Genomic DNA, 14,686 nt, shown 5'->3' with positions numbered 1-14,686 from the left:
AAAATACTTTCTAATATACTTTTTATATTATGTTTGAAATAAAGATTTCATTTTTTATTTAAAAGTGTGTTTAGTTTCAATATTTGAGGATTTACAGGGTCTTTCTATTATTGATTTAATTTTAATTCCATTGTGGTATATTCTGTTGTTGCTGACTAGAGTGTTCTTTAAGTGTCCATTGGTCACTTGGTTGGCAGTATTGCTCAAATTTTCTTTATCCTTGTTTTCTCTCTACTTATTCAATCATCTGTTGAGAGAGATGTATTGAAATCAACTATGCATGTGGGTTTGCCTATTTCTACTTACAGCTGGATCAGTTTTCACTTCATGTATGTTAAAACTGTTTTTAGGTGTATAAATGTTTAAGATCATGTCTTCTTGATGAACTGACCCCTTTTCATTAGGAAATGACCTATTTGTGTATAAACCATACATTTTATTAACTCATTATGATAGCATGGAAAAAACTAACTTCATTAACTTGTTTTGGATTTACATGGAATAATCTTTATGAGCACTTTATTTTATAATTTTTTAATGTTTACTTATTTTTGAGAGAGAGAGCCAGAGCTTGAGTGGGGGAGGGGCAGAGAGAGGGAGACACAGGATCCAAACCAGACTCCAGGCTCCAAGCTGTCAACACAGAGCCCAATATGGGACTCAAACTCACGGACCTCCAGATCATGACCTGAGTCGAAGTCGGACGCTTAACCGACTGAGCCACCCAGGCACCCCAAATGACCACTATAGATACCAAAAACTTTCCATTACCAAATAGCATTTTTTGTGGTTAATTCTATGTATGTATTCATTTATTTTTTAATTTACATCCAAGTTAGTTAGCATACAGTGCAATAATAATTTCAGGAGTAGATTCCAGTGATTTATCGCCTATGTATAACACCCAGTGCTCATCCCAATAAGTGTCTTCCTTAATGCCCCTTATCTATTTAGCCCATCTGCCCATCTGTTCTCTCTGTATTTAAGAGTCTCTTATACTTTGTCCCCCTCCTTGATTTTATATTATTTTTGCTTCCCTTCCCTTATGTTCATCTGTTTTGTATCTTAAAGTCCTCATATGAGTGAAGTCATGTGGTATTTATCTTTCAATGACAGACTGATTTCACTTAGCATCATACCTTCTAGTTCCATCCATGTAGTTGCAAATGGCAAGATTTCATTCTTTTTGATTCCCCGAGTAATACTCCATTGTATATACATATACCACATCTTCTTTAACCATTCATCTGTTGATGGACATTTGGACTCTTCCCATACTTTGGCTATTGTTGATAGTGCTGCTATAAACATTGTGGTGCATGTGCCCCTTTGAAACAGCACATCTATATCCCTGGGATAAATAAATACTTGTGCAATTGCTGGGTCATAGGTTAGTTTTATTTTTAAGTTTTTGAGCAATCTCCACGCTGTTTCCCAGTGGCTGCACCAGTTTGCATTCCCACCAGCAGTTTAAAGAGATCCTCTTTCTCTGCATCCTCACCAACATCTGTTGCTGCCTGGGTTGTTAATTTTAGCCATACTGACTTGTATCAGGTGGTATCTCATTGTGGTTTTAATTTGTATTTCCCTGATGATGAGTGATGTTTTAATTTGTATTTCCCTGATGTTAAGCATTTTTTCATGTGTCTGTTCACCTACTGGATGTTTTGTTTGGAGAAGTGTCTATTCGTGTCTTTTGCCCAATTCTACACTGGGTTAATTTGGTTTTTGGGTGTTGAGTTTGCTAAGTTCTTTCTAGATTTTGTATACTAACCCTTTCTTTATCTGATATGTCATTTGCAAATATCTTCTCCCATTCCATCGGTTGCCTTTTAGTTTTGCTGATTGTTTCCTTCACTGTGCAGAAGCTTTTTATCTTGATGAGATCTCAATAGTTAATTTTTGCTTTTGTTTCCTTTGCCTCTGGAGATGTGTTCAGTAAGAAGTTGCTGCAGCTGAGGCCAAAGTGGTTTTTGCCTGCTTTCTCCTCTAGGATTTTGATGGCTTCCTGTCTTACATTGAGGTCTTTCATCCATTTTGAGTTTATTTTTGTGTATGGTGTAAGAAAATGTTCCAGGTTCATTTTTCTGCATGTCGCTGTCCAGTTTTCCCAGCACGATTTGCTGAAGAGATTGTTTTCATTCCATTGGATATTCTTTCCTGCTTTGTCAAAGATTAGTTGGCCATACTTTTCTGCGTCCATTTCTGGGCTCTATATTCTGTTCCACTGATTTGAATGTCTGTTCTTGTGCCAGTACCATACTGTCTTGATGATTACAGCTTTGTAACACATCTTGAAGTCTGGGATTGTGATGTCTCCAGCTTTGGTTTTCTCTTTCTGGATTGCTTTGGCTCTTCGGGGTCTTTTCTGGTTCCATACAAATTTCAGGATTGTTAGTTCTAGCTCTGTGAAGAATGCTGGTGTTCTTTTGATAGGGATTGCACTGAATATGTAGATTGCTTTGGGCAGTATCGACATTTTAACAATATTTGTTCTTCCAATTCATGAGTTTGGAATATTTTTCCATTTTTTGTGTGTCTTCTTCAATTTCTTTCATACACTTTCTATAGTTTCCAGTGTATAGATTTTTCACCTCTTTGGTTAGGCTTATTCCTAGGTATTTTATGGGTTTGGGTGCAATTGTAAATGAGATCAATTCCTTGATTTCTCTGTGACTTCATTATTGATATATAGGAATGCAACTGACCTCTGTGCATTGATTTTATGTCCTGCGACTGTTGAATTCACGGATCAGCTCTAGCAGATTTTTGGTGGAATCTTTTGGGTTTTCCATATAGAGTATCATGTCATCTGCGAAGAGTGGAAGTTTGACCTCCTCCTGACTGATTTGGATGCCTTTTATTTCTTTGTGTTGTCTGATTGCTGAGGCTAGGACTTCCAAAACTATGTTAAATAACAATGGCGAGAGTGGACATCCCTGTCGTGTTCCTGACCTTAAGGTGAAAGCTCCCAGTTTTTCCCCATTGAGGATGATATTAGCGTTGGGTCTTTCATATATGGCTTTTATTATCTCGAGGTATGATCCTTCTATCCCTACTTTCTTGAGGGTTTTTATCAAGAAAGGATGCTGTATTTTGTCAAATGCTTTCTCTGCATCTATTGAGAGGATCATGTGGTTCTTGTCCTTTCTTTTATTCACGTGATGTATCACATTGATTGTTTTGCAGATGTTGAACCAGCCCTGCATCCCAGGTATAAATCCCACTTGGTCATGGTGAGTAATTCTTTTAATGTATTGTTGGATCCGGTTGGTTAGTATCTTGTTGAGGATTTTTGGATTCATGTTCATCAGGAAAATTGGTCTATAGTTCTCCTTTTTAGTGGAGTCTTTGGTTTTGGAATCAACGTAATGCTGGCTTCATGGAATGGGTTTGGAAGTTTTCCTTCCATTTCTATTTTTTGGAACAGCTTCAAAAGAATAGGTGTTAACTCTTCCTTAAATATTTGGTAGAATTCGCCTAGAAAGCGATCTGGCCCTGGACACTTGTTTTTTTGGGAGATTTTGGATTACTAATTTGGTTTACTGGTTATGGGTCTGTTCAAATTTTCTATTTCTTCCTGTTTCAGTTTTGGTAGTTTATATGTTTCTAGGAATTCATCCATTTCTTCCAGATTGCCCAATTTATTGGTGTATAATTGCTCATAATATTCTATTATTATTGTTTGTATTTCAGCAGTGTTAGTTGTGACCTCTCCTCTTTCATTCTTGATTTTATTTGGGTCCTTTACTTTTTCTTTTTGATCAAACTGGCTAGGAGTTTATCAATCTTGTTAATTCTTTCAAAGAGCTAGCTCCTGGTTTCATTGATCTGTTCTACTGTTTTTGTTTTTTGTTTTTTGCTTTTTTTGTTTTGTTTTTGTTTTTCTTTTTTTGGTTTGTTTTGGGTTCTATAGCATTGATTTCTGCTCTAATCTTTCATTTCCCATCTTCTGCTGGTTTTGGGTTTATTTGCTGTTCTTTTTCCAGCTCTTTAAGGTGTAAGGTTGGGTTGTGTATCTCAGACCTTTCTTCCTTCCTTAGGAAGGCCTAAATACTTCCCTTTTATGGGATTGCTATATACTTTCCCCTTATGACTACCTTTGCTGCCTTCCAGAGGTTTGGAGCTGTAGTATTATTATTTTCTTCGGTTTCCATGTACTGTTTAATTTCCTCTTTATCTTCTAGGTTACCCTCATCCGTTTTTTTGTTTTTTGTTTTTTGTTTTTTTTTACCCCATTCATTCTTTAGTGGGATGTTCTTTAGTCTTCAGGTATTTGTTGTCTTTCCAAATTTTTTCTTGTGGTTTATTTCAAGTTTCATGGCATGGTGGTCTGAAAATATGCACGATATGATCTTGATCTTCTTGGGCTTGTTGAGGGCTGATTTGTTTACCAGTATGTAATCTATTCTGGAGACTGTTCTATGTGCACGTGAGAAGAATGTGTATTCTGCTGCTTTAGGATGAAATGTTTTGAATGTATCTGTTAAGTCCATCTGGTCCAGGGTGTCATTCAAAGCCATTGTTTCCTTGTTGATTTTCTGTTTAAATTATCTGTCTATTGTTGTAAGTGGGGTGTTGAAGTCCCGTATGATTATGGTATTATTGTCAATGAATTTCTGTATGTTTGTGATTAACTGATTTATATATTTGGGTTATTCCACGTTTGGAGTGTAAATGTTTACAATTGTTAGATCTTCTTGGTGGTGAAACCTTTAATTATGATATAATGCCCTTCTTCATTTCTTGTTACAGTGTTTATTTCTAGTAATTATTGAATCTAGTTATAAAATCTAGATCACCTGATATGAGTATGGCTGCTTCAGCTTTCTTTTGGCGACCATTAGCATGATAGATGATTCTGCAGAGCTTGAACTGGTAAACCACGAGATCATGACCTGAGCAGAAGTCAGACACCCAACCGACTGAGGCACGCAGGTACCCCTGCCCTATCTTTTGATTGGAGCATTTAGTTCATTGACATTTAGAGTGAGTACTGAAAGATATTAATTTATTGCTATTAGGTTGCCTGTAGAGTTGGAGTTTCTGGTGGTCTCTGGTCCTTTCTAGTGTTTGTTGCTTTTGGTCTTTTTTGCTTGGTTTTGTTTTGTTTTGTTTTGTTTTCATCTTTTCTCCCCTCAGAGAGGCCCCCTTAAAATTTCTTGCAGGGCTGGTTTAGTGGTCACGAACTCCTTCAGTTTTTGTTTGTCTGGGAAACTTTTATCTCTCCTTCTATTTTGAATGACAGCCTTGCTGGATAAAGAATTCTTGGTTGCATATTTTTCTGATTCAGCAGATTGAATACATCCTGCCACTCTTTTCGGGCCTGCCAAGTTTCTGTGCATAGGTATGATGCAAATCCAATCTGTCTTTCCTTGTAGGTTACGGACTCTTTTTCCTTTTTGCTTTCATAATTCTTTCCTTGTCTGTGTACTTTGTGAATTTGACTATGATATGCTTTGTTGATGGTCAGTGTTTGTTGACTCTAATGGAAGTTCTCTGTGCTTCCTGGATTTTTATGTCTGTATCTTTCCCCAGGTAGGAAAATTTTCTGCTATGATTTGCTCACATAAACCTTCTACCCTTTTTTCTCTTTCTTCATCTCCTGGGACCCCTATGATTCAGATGTTATTCCTTTTTAATGAGTCACTGAGTTCTCTAATTCTTATATCATCCTCCTTTGCCTTGCTTTCTCTCTTTTTTTTTCTACTTCATTAGTCTTCATAATTTTGTCTTCTATATTGCTGATTCGCTGCTCTGCTTCATCAATCCTTGCAGCCATGGCAGCCATTTGAGATTACATCTCAGTTATAGCATTTTTAATTTCATCCTGACTAGATTTTACTTCTTTTATCTCTGCAGAAAGGGGTTCTATGCTTTTTTCAACCTCAGCTAGTATTCTTATTATCATGATTCTAAATTCTGGTTCACACATCCTGCCTGTATGTGTTGATTAAATCCCTGGCTGTCATTCTTCCTGTTCTTTCTTTTGGGGTGAATTCCTTAGTTTTGTCATTTTGAAGGAAGAAAAAGAATTAATAAAATAAAAAAATAACTAAAAATTTAAAAATTATAAACAACACAAAAAATCAAATAAAGGGTGCTAGATCCTAGGTATTTTTTGGTCTGGTTGTTGAAAGAAGTTTGATAGAATACGGAAAAAAGGGGAATAGAAAAAAAGAATAAAAGGAGGGAAGTGAAATTGTTTGAAAAAATTTAAAAATGAATACAATAAAATAGAATAAAAATAAGTGATGAAAGTAAAATAGAATTTAAAAAATTACAAAAAAGTAAAAAATATAGTAGGAAAAATTAAAGAAAAATCTTTTTTATAAAAACGGAAAATAAAAAGTTTTTTTTCTTTCTGTATTCAAGAATAAGATAAGAAAAGAAAAAGAAAAAACTTGAATAGGTAGACCAGTAAACAGAATGAAATACGATTGAAATTACATCCAGTTTCCCCTAGAAGTCAGACTATGAAGCACTTTATAGTCTGTAAACTAAGCAGGCAGAGAAATTTCTGGTGTTCCTCTTGAAATTATATCCAGTTTCCCCTAGAAGTCAAACTATGAAGCACTTTATAGCCTGTAAACTAAGCAGGCAGAGAAATTTCTGGTGTTCCTCTAGAGCATGGTTGGCCCTGCTGGATGGGACTTGGTGTAATGTCTCCGTTCTCCACTAGATGGCACTGCGTAGTTACTGGGGTGGATCGTTGTGGCGTTTGTAGGCATGTATGCGCATGCATGGAAGGGATGAAAATGGAATCACCCAGCTACCCAGTCTCTAGTGTCAGAACTCCATGCTCTCCCCAACTGGCAATCAAGCACCCCTCCTTTGTCTCTGGCTTCCGTCCACTGCCTGCTTCTGTGCTGTCCATGACCAAGCCGTCAGCCTGCCAGGCAGCACCTCCCTCCTGAGTTTTATCTCAGATGGGGCTGTCTTTCCAAACCCCTCACTTCTGAGGGGCCTGCATCTTTGACCCACTCAGACCCTCTGGTTGAGGCCGGGTGGTGACCTGCTCCCAGGAAGGTTCGTATGACTGCACCTTTGCAGAGACCTAGAGACTGCAGCTGGGTACCAACCCACCCCTGAAAAAGTTCATGCAATCATGTAGCAGCAGCATTTCAGGGACTATGGTAAATCACAATACACATCTGGCACCAGGCTTCACCCTCAACATCCTGGTTCCAACATCAGTGAACATGGCTATACTCTGGGGTCTGCTGAGACTTTTGCCTGTGGGGAGGCTGCACAGTCTTTACCAAATGTCCTCCCAGCAGGGGAGCTGCCTCTCTCTGTGTGGTCCAAGGACCCCTCGGATCTCACTCTGCTCCTAGGGATTTGCCCTTCCCACTGGAGCTCCGCCAGGTATCAAGCTGCGGGGTTTCAGACTCTGCACTCCCCTGTTCATAGAGTCATTAATGGTATTTAAACCCTCTCCTTTCTCTTTTCTCCCTTTCTTTCAGTCCCTTGCAGGTGTTTCCACTCTCTCTTTTTCTCCAGCTGCTTTCAAGGGGGTGCTTTTCCTGTACTCTCCCCCCATCTCCCTCCTCTCTGCAAGCAAAAATAGTTCCCTACCCTCCACAGCCTCTCTCTCCCCCAGTTCACCTCTCCAGACTGTGTACCTGCTGAGTTCTGTGGCTCAAGTTGTGCAGATTACTGTGTTAATCCTCAGATCAGTTTTCTAGGTGTGAAAGATGGTTTGGTGTTTACCTAGCTGCATTTCAGGGATGAGAGAGGCAAAAACCAAAACAAACAAAAAAACTTCCATGCCACTCCACCTTCCCAAATAGCTTTTTTTCAATGTAGAATTATATATGCGCATAACATATATAGGATGGAATTAAATTGCAATCAGTCTTATTTAGTTCTTTTCTTTGTTGAACTGTTTTTTGGGGAGGGGGATAACAGGAAGTTAAAAAAAAAAAACAATAGTGAGTTCCTGTGTACCTTTCACCCAGTTTCCCCCAGTGGTCACATCTTGTATAACCAGAGCACAACATCACAACCACACAAATTGTATGTTACAATCCACAGAGCTTATTCAGATTTCACCAATTTTGTATATACTAATTTGTGGGTATATGATTCTATGCAACTTTAACTTGTTATTAACTATAACTTTGTTTTGTCATTTTAATGATTGCTTTGGGATTTATAGTATGTATCTTTATGAGTCTACCTTCAAGTGATATTATACCACTTTCTGTATAACAGTGGTTCTCAACTTGTTTAGTAGGGGTTCTCCCCTGGGGGCACTATCTATAGATACAGATATTTTTGAAACAACTGAGGGCATCTAGAAGCCATGGATGCTGCTAAATGTCCTATAATGCACAGGACAACCTAAAAGTGACTTTTCCAGTCCAAAATGTCAGTAAGAGAGAAGCACCTGGCTGGCTCAGTTGGAAGTGTGCAGCTCTTCATCTTGGGATTGTTTGAACCCCATGTTTGGTGTAGAGATTACTTAAATAAAGTTTAAAAAAATGTAAGACAAAGGTTGAAAAATCCATATTTCCATCTGATGTCATTTTTCTTATTCTTGAAGGACTTACTTTAACATTTCTTGTAGTGCAGGTCTGCTACTAATGAGTTCTTTTAGCTTTTTAATGTCTGAAGATGTGTTTTGGTTTGCGTTTGAATAATATATTGACTGGTCTAGAATTCCAGGATGGCAAGTTTTTCTTTCAGTGCTTTAAAGATGTTGCTCAATTGTCCTCATGTTTGCATGGAATACAATGAGAAATCTGTTGTAATCCCTATCTTCTTCCTGTGCACATGTGTTTTTTTCCTCTGGCTGTTTTTATAATTTTTCTCTTCTTGACTGGTTTTAAGAAATTTATGATGTACCTTGGAGTAGTTTTCTTCAGATTTATTCTATGGCTTATTTTCTACTGCTGAGGTAAGCCCCTTTGAGTACTTTATCCAATGCACAAAGGAATTGCTTTTTTTCAGTCTGGTTTGTGGGAAGACACTATTCCTGGTCTTGTTTTTGTGCCTAGAAGTGTTCACATAAATCCTATGGAATGCCCCCCCCCCCCCAACCTTAGATGTTTCTTCATTCAGTACTTTGCTGAATATCCTGCAGGGACCATTCACAGATCCCCAAAATTCTGTGTAGTTCTCTCTCCTCCAGTACTATCTTGTGAACCCTACCTGCCTTAGTCTCCTTGGATTCTCAGCTCTCTTCAACTCAACAATTTCACCATACTTCACCTGGTTCCCTCTCCCTATGTCACTGCCTGTGGACTTTCTTAAGGCAATAAACTGGGGCACATAAGGACTCACCTCACTTGTTTCCATCTATCAGGGATCATTGTTTTTTGTTGCTGAGGTCAATGTCTTAAAAATCATCGTCTCATTGGGTGCCTGGGTGGCTCAGTCAGTTAAGCATCTGACTCTTGATTTCAGCTCAGGTCATGATCTCATGGGATTTAGACCCACATTAGGCTCCTCACTGACAGCGTGGAACCTGCTTTGGATTCTCTCTCTCTCTCTGCCTACCTCTCCCCTGCTCATGCTGGCTCTCTGTCAAAATAAATAAACTTTTTAAAAAGTATTGTTTCATATATTTTATCTGGGGTTTTTGTGTCAGGTGAGAATGCAGTTCTGGTCCCTATAACTCCAATATGGCCAGAAGAGAGAGTCTCTCCTTTAGTTTTATTCATGTCTAGGTATTTTCTCATTTTCATTAAGTTTTCTTTTTTAATTCATGAATTATTTAGAAATGCTGTGTTTAAGTCCCAAGTGTACATGGTTTTGTTAATTTCTATTCTAATTGCATTATGACCAGTGTAGAAGACATTTTGTTAAACTGTCTGTATTTCCCTGGATTGTCCCCTTGCCCTCCAGCTCACTACAGGGGCAGGCTAAAAGTCCTCAACTGTCAGTTCTCTTCAGCAACTATCCTCAGCTAAAGAAATCTACCTCACTGAAGATCATGGTTCCCATTAGGATGGTGTGATGGAGCTTGTACTCAGTGATTTGTTGATGAAGGGGTACAAGGGCCCAGACCTCTCACCTCAGGTCTGGACCATTCTGAAAGTCCAGCCCAGTCTAAGTCTGAAGGCAATAAGGCAACACAGGTAACTGCATCTGCAACATAGATGACTTCTCCTACTACTAATCTGGTTTTCTCTCCTCTCACTACTTTCCCCTCTCTCTTCCCCTTCTCTATTGGGTGTTAATCCCAATAACACTCTCCAACAAATTTGCTGCATGTTATTCTTTATCTATGTATACTTCCTAAAAGGCTCAACCTGTAACAATCACATAACTCATTTTTAAAAAATTTGTTAATTTTTAAATAACTGTTCCATGAATACTTGGAAAAGCACATATCTAATTTTATATTACTTTCTTGGTTTGGTGTTTCCCAAATTTGAACCCTAAATTACCATGAGGTAATACCTGACTTTTTTGTTTGTTTGTTTAATGTTTATTTATTTTTGAGAGAGAGAGATAGAATGTGAGCTGGGGAGGGGCAAAGAGAGAGGGAGACACAGAATCTGAAGCCGGCTCCGAGCTGTCAGCACAGAGCCTGATGCAGGGCTCGAACCCACAAACTGTGAGATTATGACCTGAACCTAAGTCAGACACTTAATCGACTGAGCCACCCAGGGGCCCCCAGGGAGACTTTTATTTTCCACTTAAAGCCCATGACAAGTCTCACAACTTATGTTTTTCTCTGCTCCTGGTTGATTTTTTTTTTTTTCATGTTTATTTTTGAGACAGAGAAAGAGAGAGAGAGAGCATGAGAAGGGTAGGGGCAGACAGAGAGGGAGACACAGAATCTGAAGCAGGTTCCAGGCTCTTGAGCTGTCAGCACAGAGCCTGATGTGGGGCTCAAACTCGTGAACCCCGACACTATGACCTGAGCCAAAGTTGGACACTTAACCCACTGAGCCACCCAGGCGCCCCTCTACTCCTGCATGACTTCTAATGCATGTTTTCACTGAGGGTGTACACTTATAAACATCTGGGCTTCCTATGGAAATCTGTGCCAATTCTCCAGCTCTTACAACCCCACAGATTCAAATTGCACCCTTAAACCAGATAAAAATCTACATTCCTTGAGGTCACCAAACTGCCTCACAGCACCCAAGGTATCATCACCCACTTATTTTTCTGGCTTCCACTTCCTCTTCATTTTAGGCTCTGTGGATTTATCTCACCTTCTTGAAAGCCCTTTAAAAGGATGTTTAAATTCTACCCAGAATTTCTAGGTTTTGTTTTGTAGCCAAAGGGCTTTATGATTATCTGGTTTGCCATACTGTTCTATTATACTTTTTAAAGACATGAATCTCTGCTCAATTCTGTGGTAAAACAAACACTGCAAATGTGACAGCATTTTATTTCATACTCAGTAAACTGGTTGCTAATTTGTCATGATCATACAAACATTGGTATATGTCTCAACCATTGTGTAATTTATAGGTTCTTCTGAAGGAAAAATGGACAATCATTATAAAAGTAGTCATGTAAAGAGTCAAGGCTCCTAATGAAAAATGTTTTTCAATTCCCACTGTGAAAGTGTTATTTCCTATAGATTCCTGGACTCTGCTCCAGGTTTGGTGGGCCTGGGACACTGATCTGTATGTGTGCTGTTAACTCATGTTAACTCCCGGATTTGGAGTTCACTGGCCTTAGTTTCAGAGACTGGTTACACCTTTTGCATGTCCACAATCCCTGTGGTCAAATTGTGCCATGTGCATTTACACGGTCAGTAGGAGTGGGAACTAGTCAGGTCCTGCATCTGTGTTGTCCAGAAAGGAGTCTGCCATCACCTTTTTACCCCCTCATGAGCTTATTTTCTGGAGCAGAAATGGACTTCAAGGAACATAGCTGGTTTTATACACCCATGTGAGGTCTACATAATAGTACAGATTTGAAACACAGATGAGGCCAGAGAAAGGACACTTTATATTGGCTAGAGAGCTCTCATTTCTGTAATATGAGTACGAAAATAATAAGCTTCATGTTGTGTTTAAATCAGACACAAGTCAAATCACTTCATTCCAAAAACAGATGCTTAGAAAAGCAAACTGAACTGTTTTCTTCCCACTCTGAACAAAGGAAACAACACGAAAAAAAAAAAATCAGTGATATTTAAAACAAGCAAATAACAACAGATTTATTGGAGGAATTATAAGTATGTCCTGCAAAAAGTTTTCTAACATCAGAGGTGATTAAAGACAGTCTAGTTTCTAAAAACAATCTAATAATATGAGCATACTATTTTATTTATATTAAATGGAATTGTTTATATTAAGTGGAAAAATTTTTTAAAAAAGGAAGTTTATCACTGAGAATATAGAGCAAACATGAAATTTGGTGTTACGAGATTTAAATGCAACAGAATTGTTCAGTTATTTAAAGCCGTTTTGGGTTTTGATTTTCTTCTCTGTTCCAAGTAAGCCCTGATATAGTATACACCATCAATAAAAAATATCTCTAAGCCTAGGGAGATTCTCTCCTCTGTATGCAGAATTCTTTATCTTTCACATTTCCCTTTAACCAAGGCTATATAAAATGAAACTTTATTTCCATACTTCCTCAACTAAAAGGAGATACATATATTTCAATTCCACACAAGAGCAATTCTACACAACTGGGATGTCTGTGGCTAAAAATATCACCTCTTCATATTCCTCAGGAATATTCTGGATACTAAACACATGAGTAAGTGTGAGTGCACAGGAAGCCAGTAGATAATAAAAACAGGGATGGGTAATACACAGTAGTCTAATGATGTATATTTCAAAACAGCTGGGTTTTTTTTAATGGAGAATAGAGAAGAAATGCAGTAAAGACAGGTAAATGGATTGAGGGAGACAAAAACTAACAATTGAGGGGCTGCAGAGGAAGCACTGCTATTAAGCAACAACTAGGTTTCCATTAGTACCGGAAGCTGGAAAAAACACAGACTCTGAATCTAGAGTGTATCATGAAAAGGCCTGAAAGTGTGGTAAGAACTTCATAATTAAACTCTGACTGAAATAAACAGCTGACAGTCTTGAAAAAGTCCCTGGAGGAAGGTGGATTATCAGTTCAGATTATATTGCAGAATATTTATCTGAAAGGGTATGGGGACCGCTTATCAACATGTACTCCTGCAGCCTAAGACAAGTATCAGCCTAGAAAATGGGTGAGGGTCTATTCTTGTAGCTTGCCTGGGACAAGAAATGTGAAGATCTGTATTCAGATTGCTGGGTTTGAGATGACACAGTATCCTTCCAGAAGGCATTTCCTCTTGAAGATCACAAAAGTCTTTTAAGATGAAAAAGAAAGCTTATAGGACGAAAGAATCTCAGGCACTATGACACAGTAATAGGAAAATGTTTTGGTCAGAGGTTACCTGCTCAGTAACATATAAAAAGCATCAACAACTCTGCTCAGTAATAATTAGTGCTCAAAAAATAACCTCTGACAGGCACACAAGAAGGCAACTGCCTGTTTTCTTAGTTTCGACAGCCAATAGACATTAGTCATGGGGAGTTTCCACATAGGTAATCAGCAGGTGAGGATGGCTGACGTGACAAAAGGCAAAGTATACTAATTACAAACACCTTCTTTAATATTAAAAGGACATGTGACAAGGGAAAAATGATGGAAGGACCCTTACTGCTCTAGTAGTGTAACTCACTGCTCCATGTAGGTTACTCTACTCTTGTGTCCGCCCAGACTCTCAGGGAAGTGCCTACCCAATGGTGATACAACAGTTCTATCCCTGGAATGCAGCAAATCCATTCCAGAGCCTCCAAACCTTGCTTTGAATAACTGTGCCAAGAGGGACAATTACATCACATAATTGCACATAAGCCACTATCCTATCAAAATAGGACAAAACCAAACAATCCATTTTCACACAACTATACCCTTCACAACCTTTGCTTCTTTTTCTCCAGTAAGAGAAAGGCAGAAATATATAATCATTAAACTAGATTACAAGGTGCAGAGATAAACCATAAATCAAACTCAGAGGAGATAGATAGCATCTTCCTCATGAAACCATGGTCAAATAACTATCCAGATACAATTACCTTTCACTCAGGAGAATCCCAACTGGCCTCCCACTCATGTACAGAACCACCATGGCAGGCAGAGGTACTTTGGTATAATGAAGAAAGCGTGGACTTAACACTCAGATCTGAGTTCAAACCCTCATTCCAATCACTAACTAGCAGTCACCTAACCTCACTGAGGCTCAATTTTCTTGTACAAATGTTATGGGATAACAATACTTCACTATGTGCATAAGACAAGTGGCATTAGGCTTAGGGATTCACTGCATACAAAGAAAGAGGAGGACCACATTTAAGAATGAGCAGATTCTAAGTATTCCCAGATGGATTTTGAGCTAAGGACTTAAAGGTTTATATATTGATTGAAAATGGATTAAGGCCTTCTCAAAGGACCAGACATAAAGAAAGGCAGAGGAAGCTAGCAAACGCCTGTAGTACTGACTGCATAGCATCCCGCCCTTCTTTTGAGAAAGGTTTTTCTCGGTGATAAAAGGAAGAAAGCAAACAGATCAGAAAACCTCAGTTCCTTTCCTCACTTCCTGACTTTGAAACAGAGTTGTGTGAAGAGAAGAGCTTGTAGCTATAGCCAACATCTTACTACCAGGAGGCTCCAAAAATGAAAGCCAATGTGCTGAAAATTATGGAGTTAAGACTTAAGTTTA

Source organism: Panthera tigris, chromosome C2, assembly GCF_018350195.1.
Source record: "Panthera tigris isolate Pti1 chromosome C2, P.tigris_Pti1_mat1.1, whole genome shotgun sequence".
In the NCBI taxonomy this organism is placed as follows: domain Eukaryota; kingdom Metazoa; phylum Chordata; class Mammalia; order Carnivora; family Felidae; genus Panthera; species Panthera tigris.
This window is presented reverse-complemented; position numbering follows the sequence as displayed.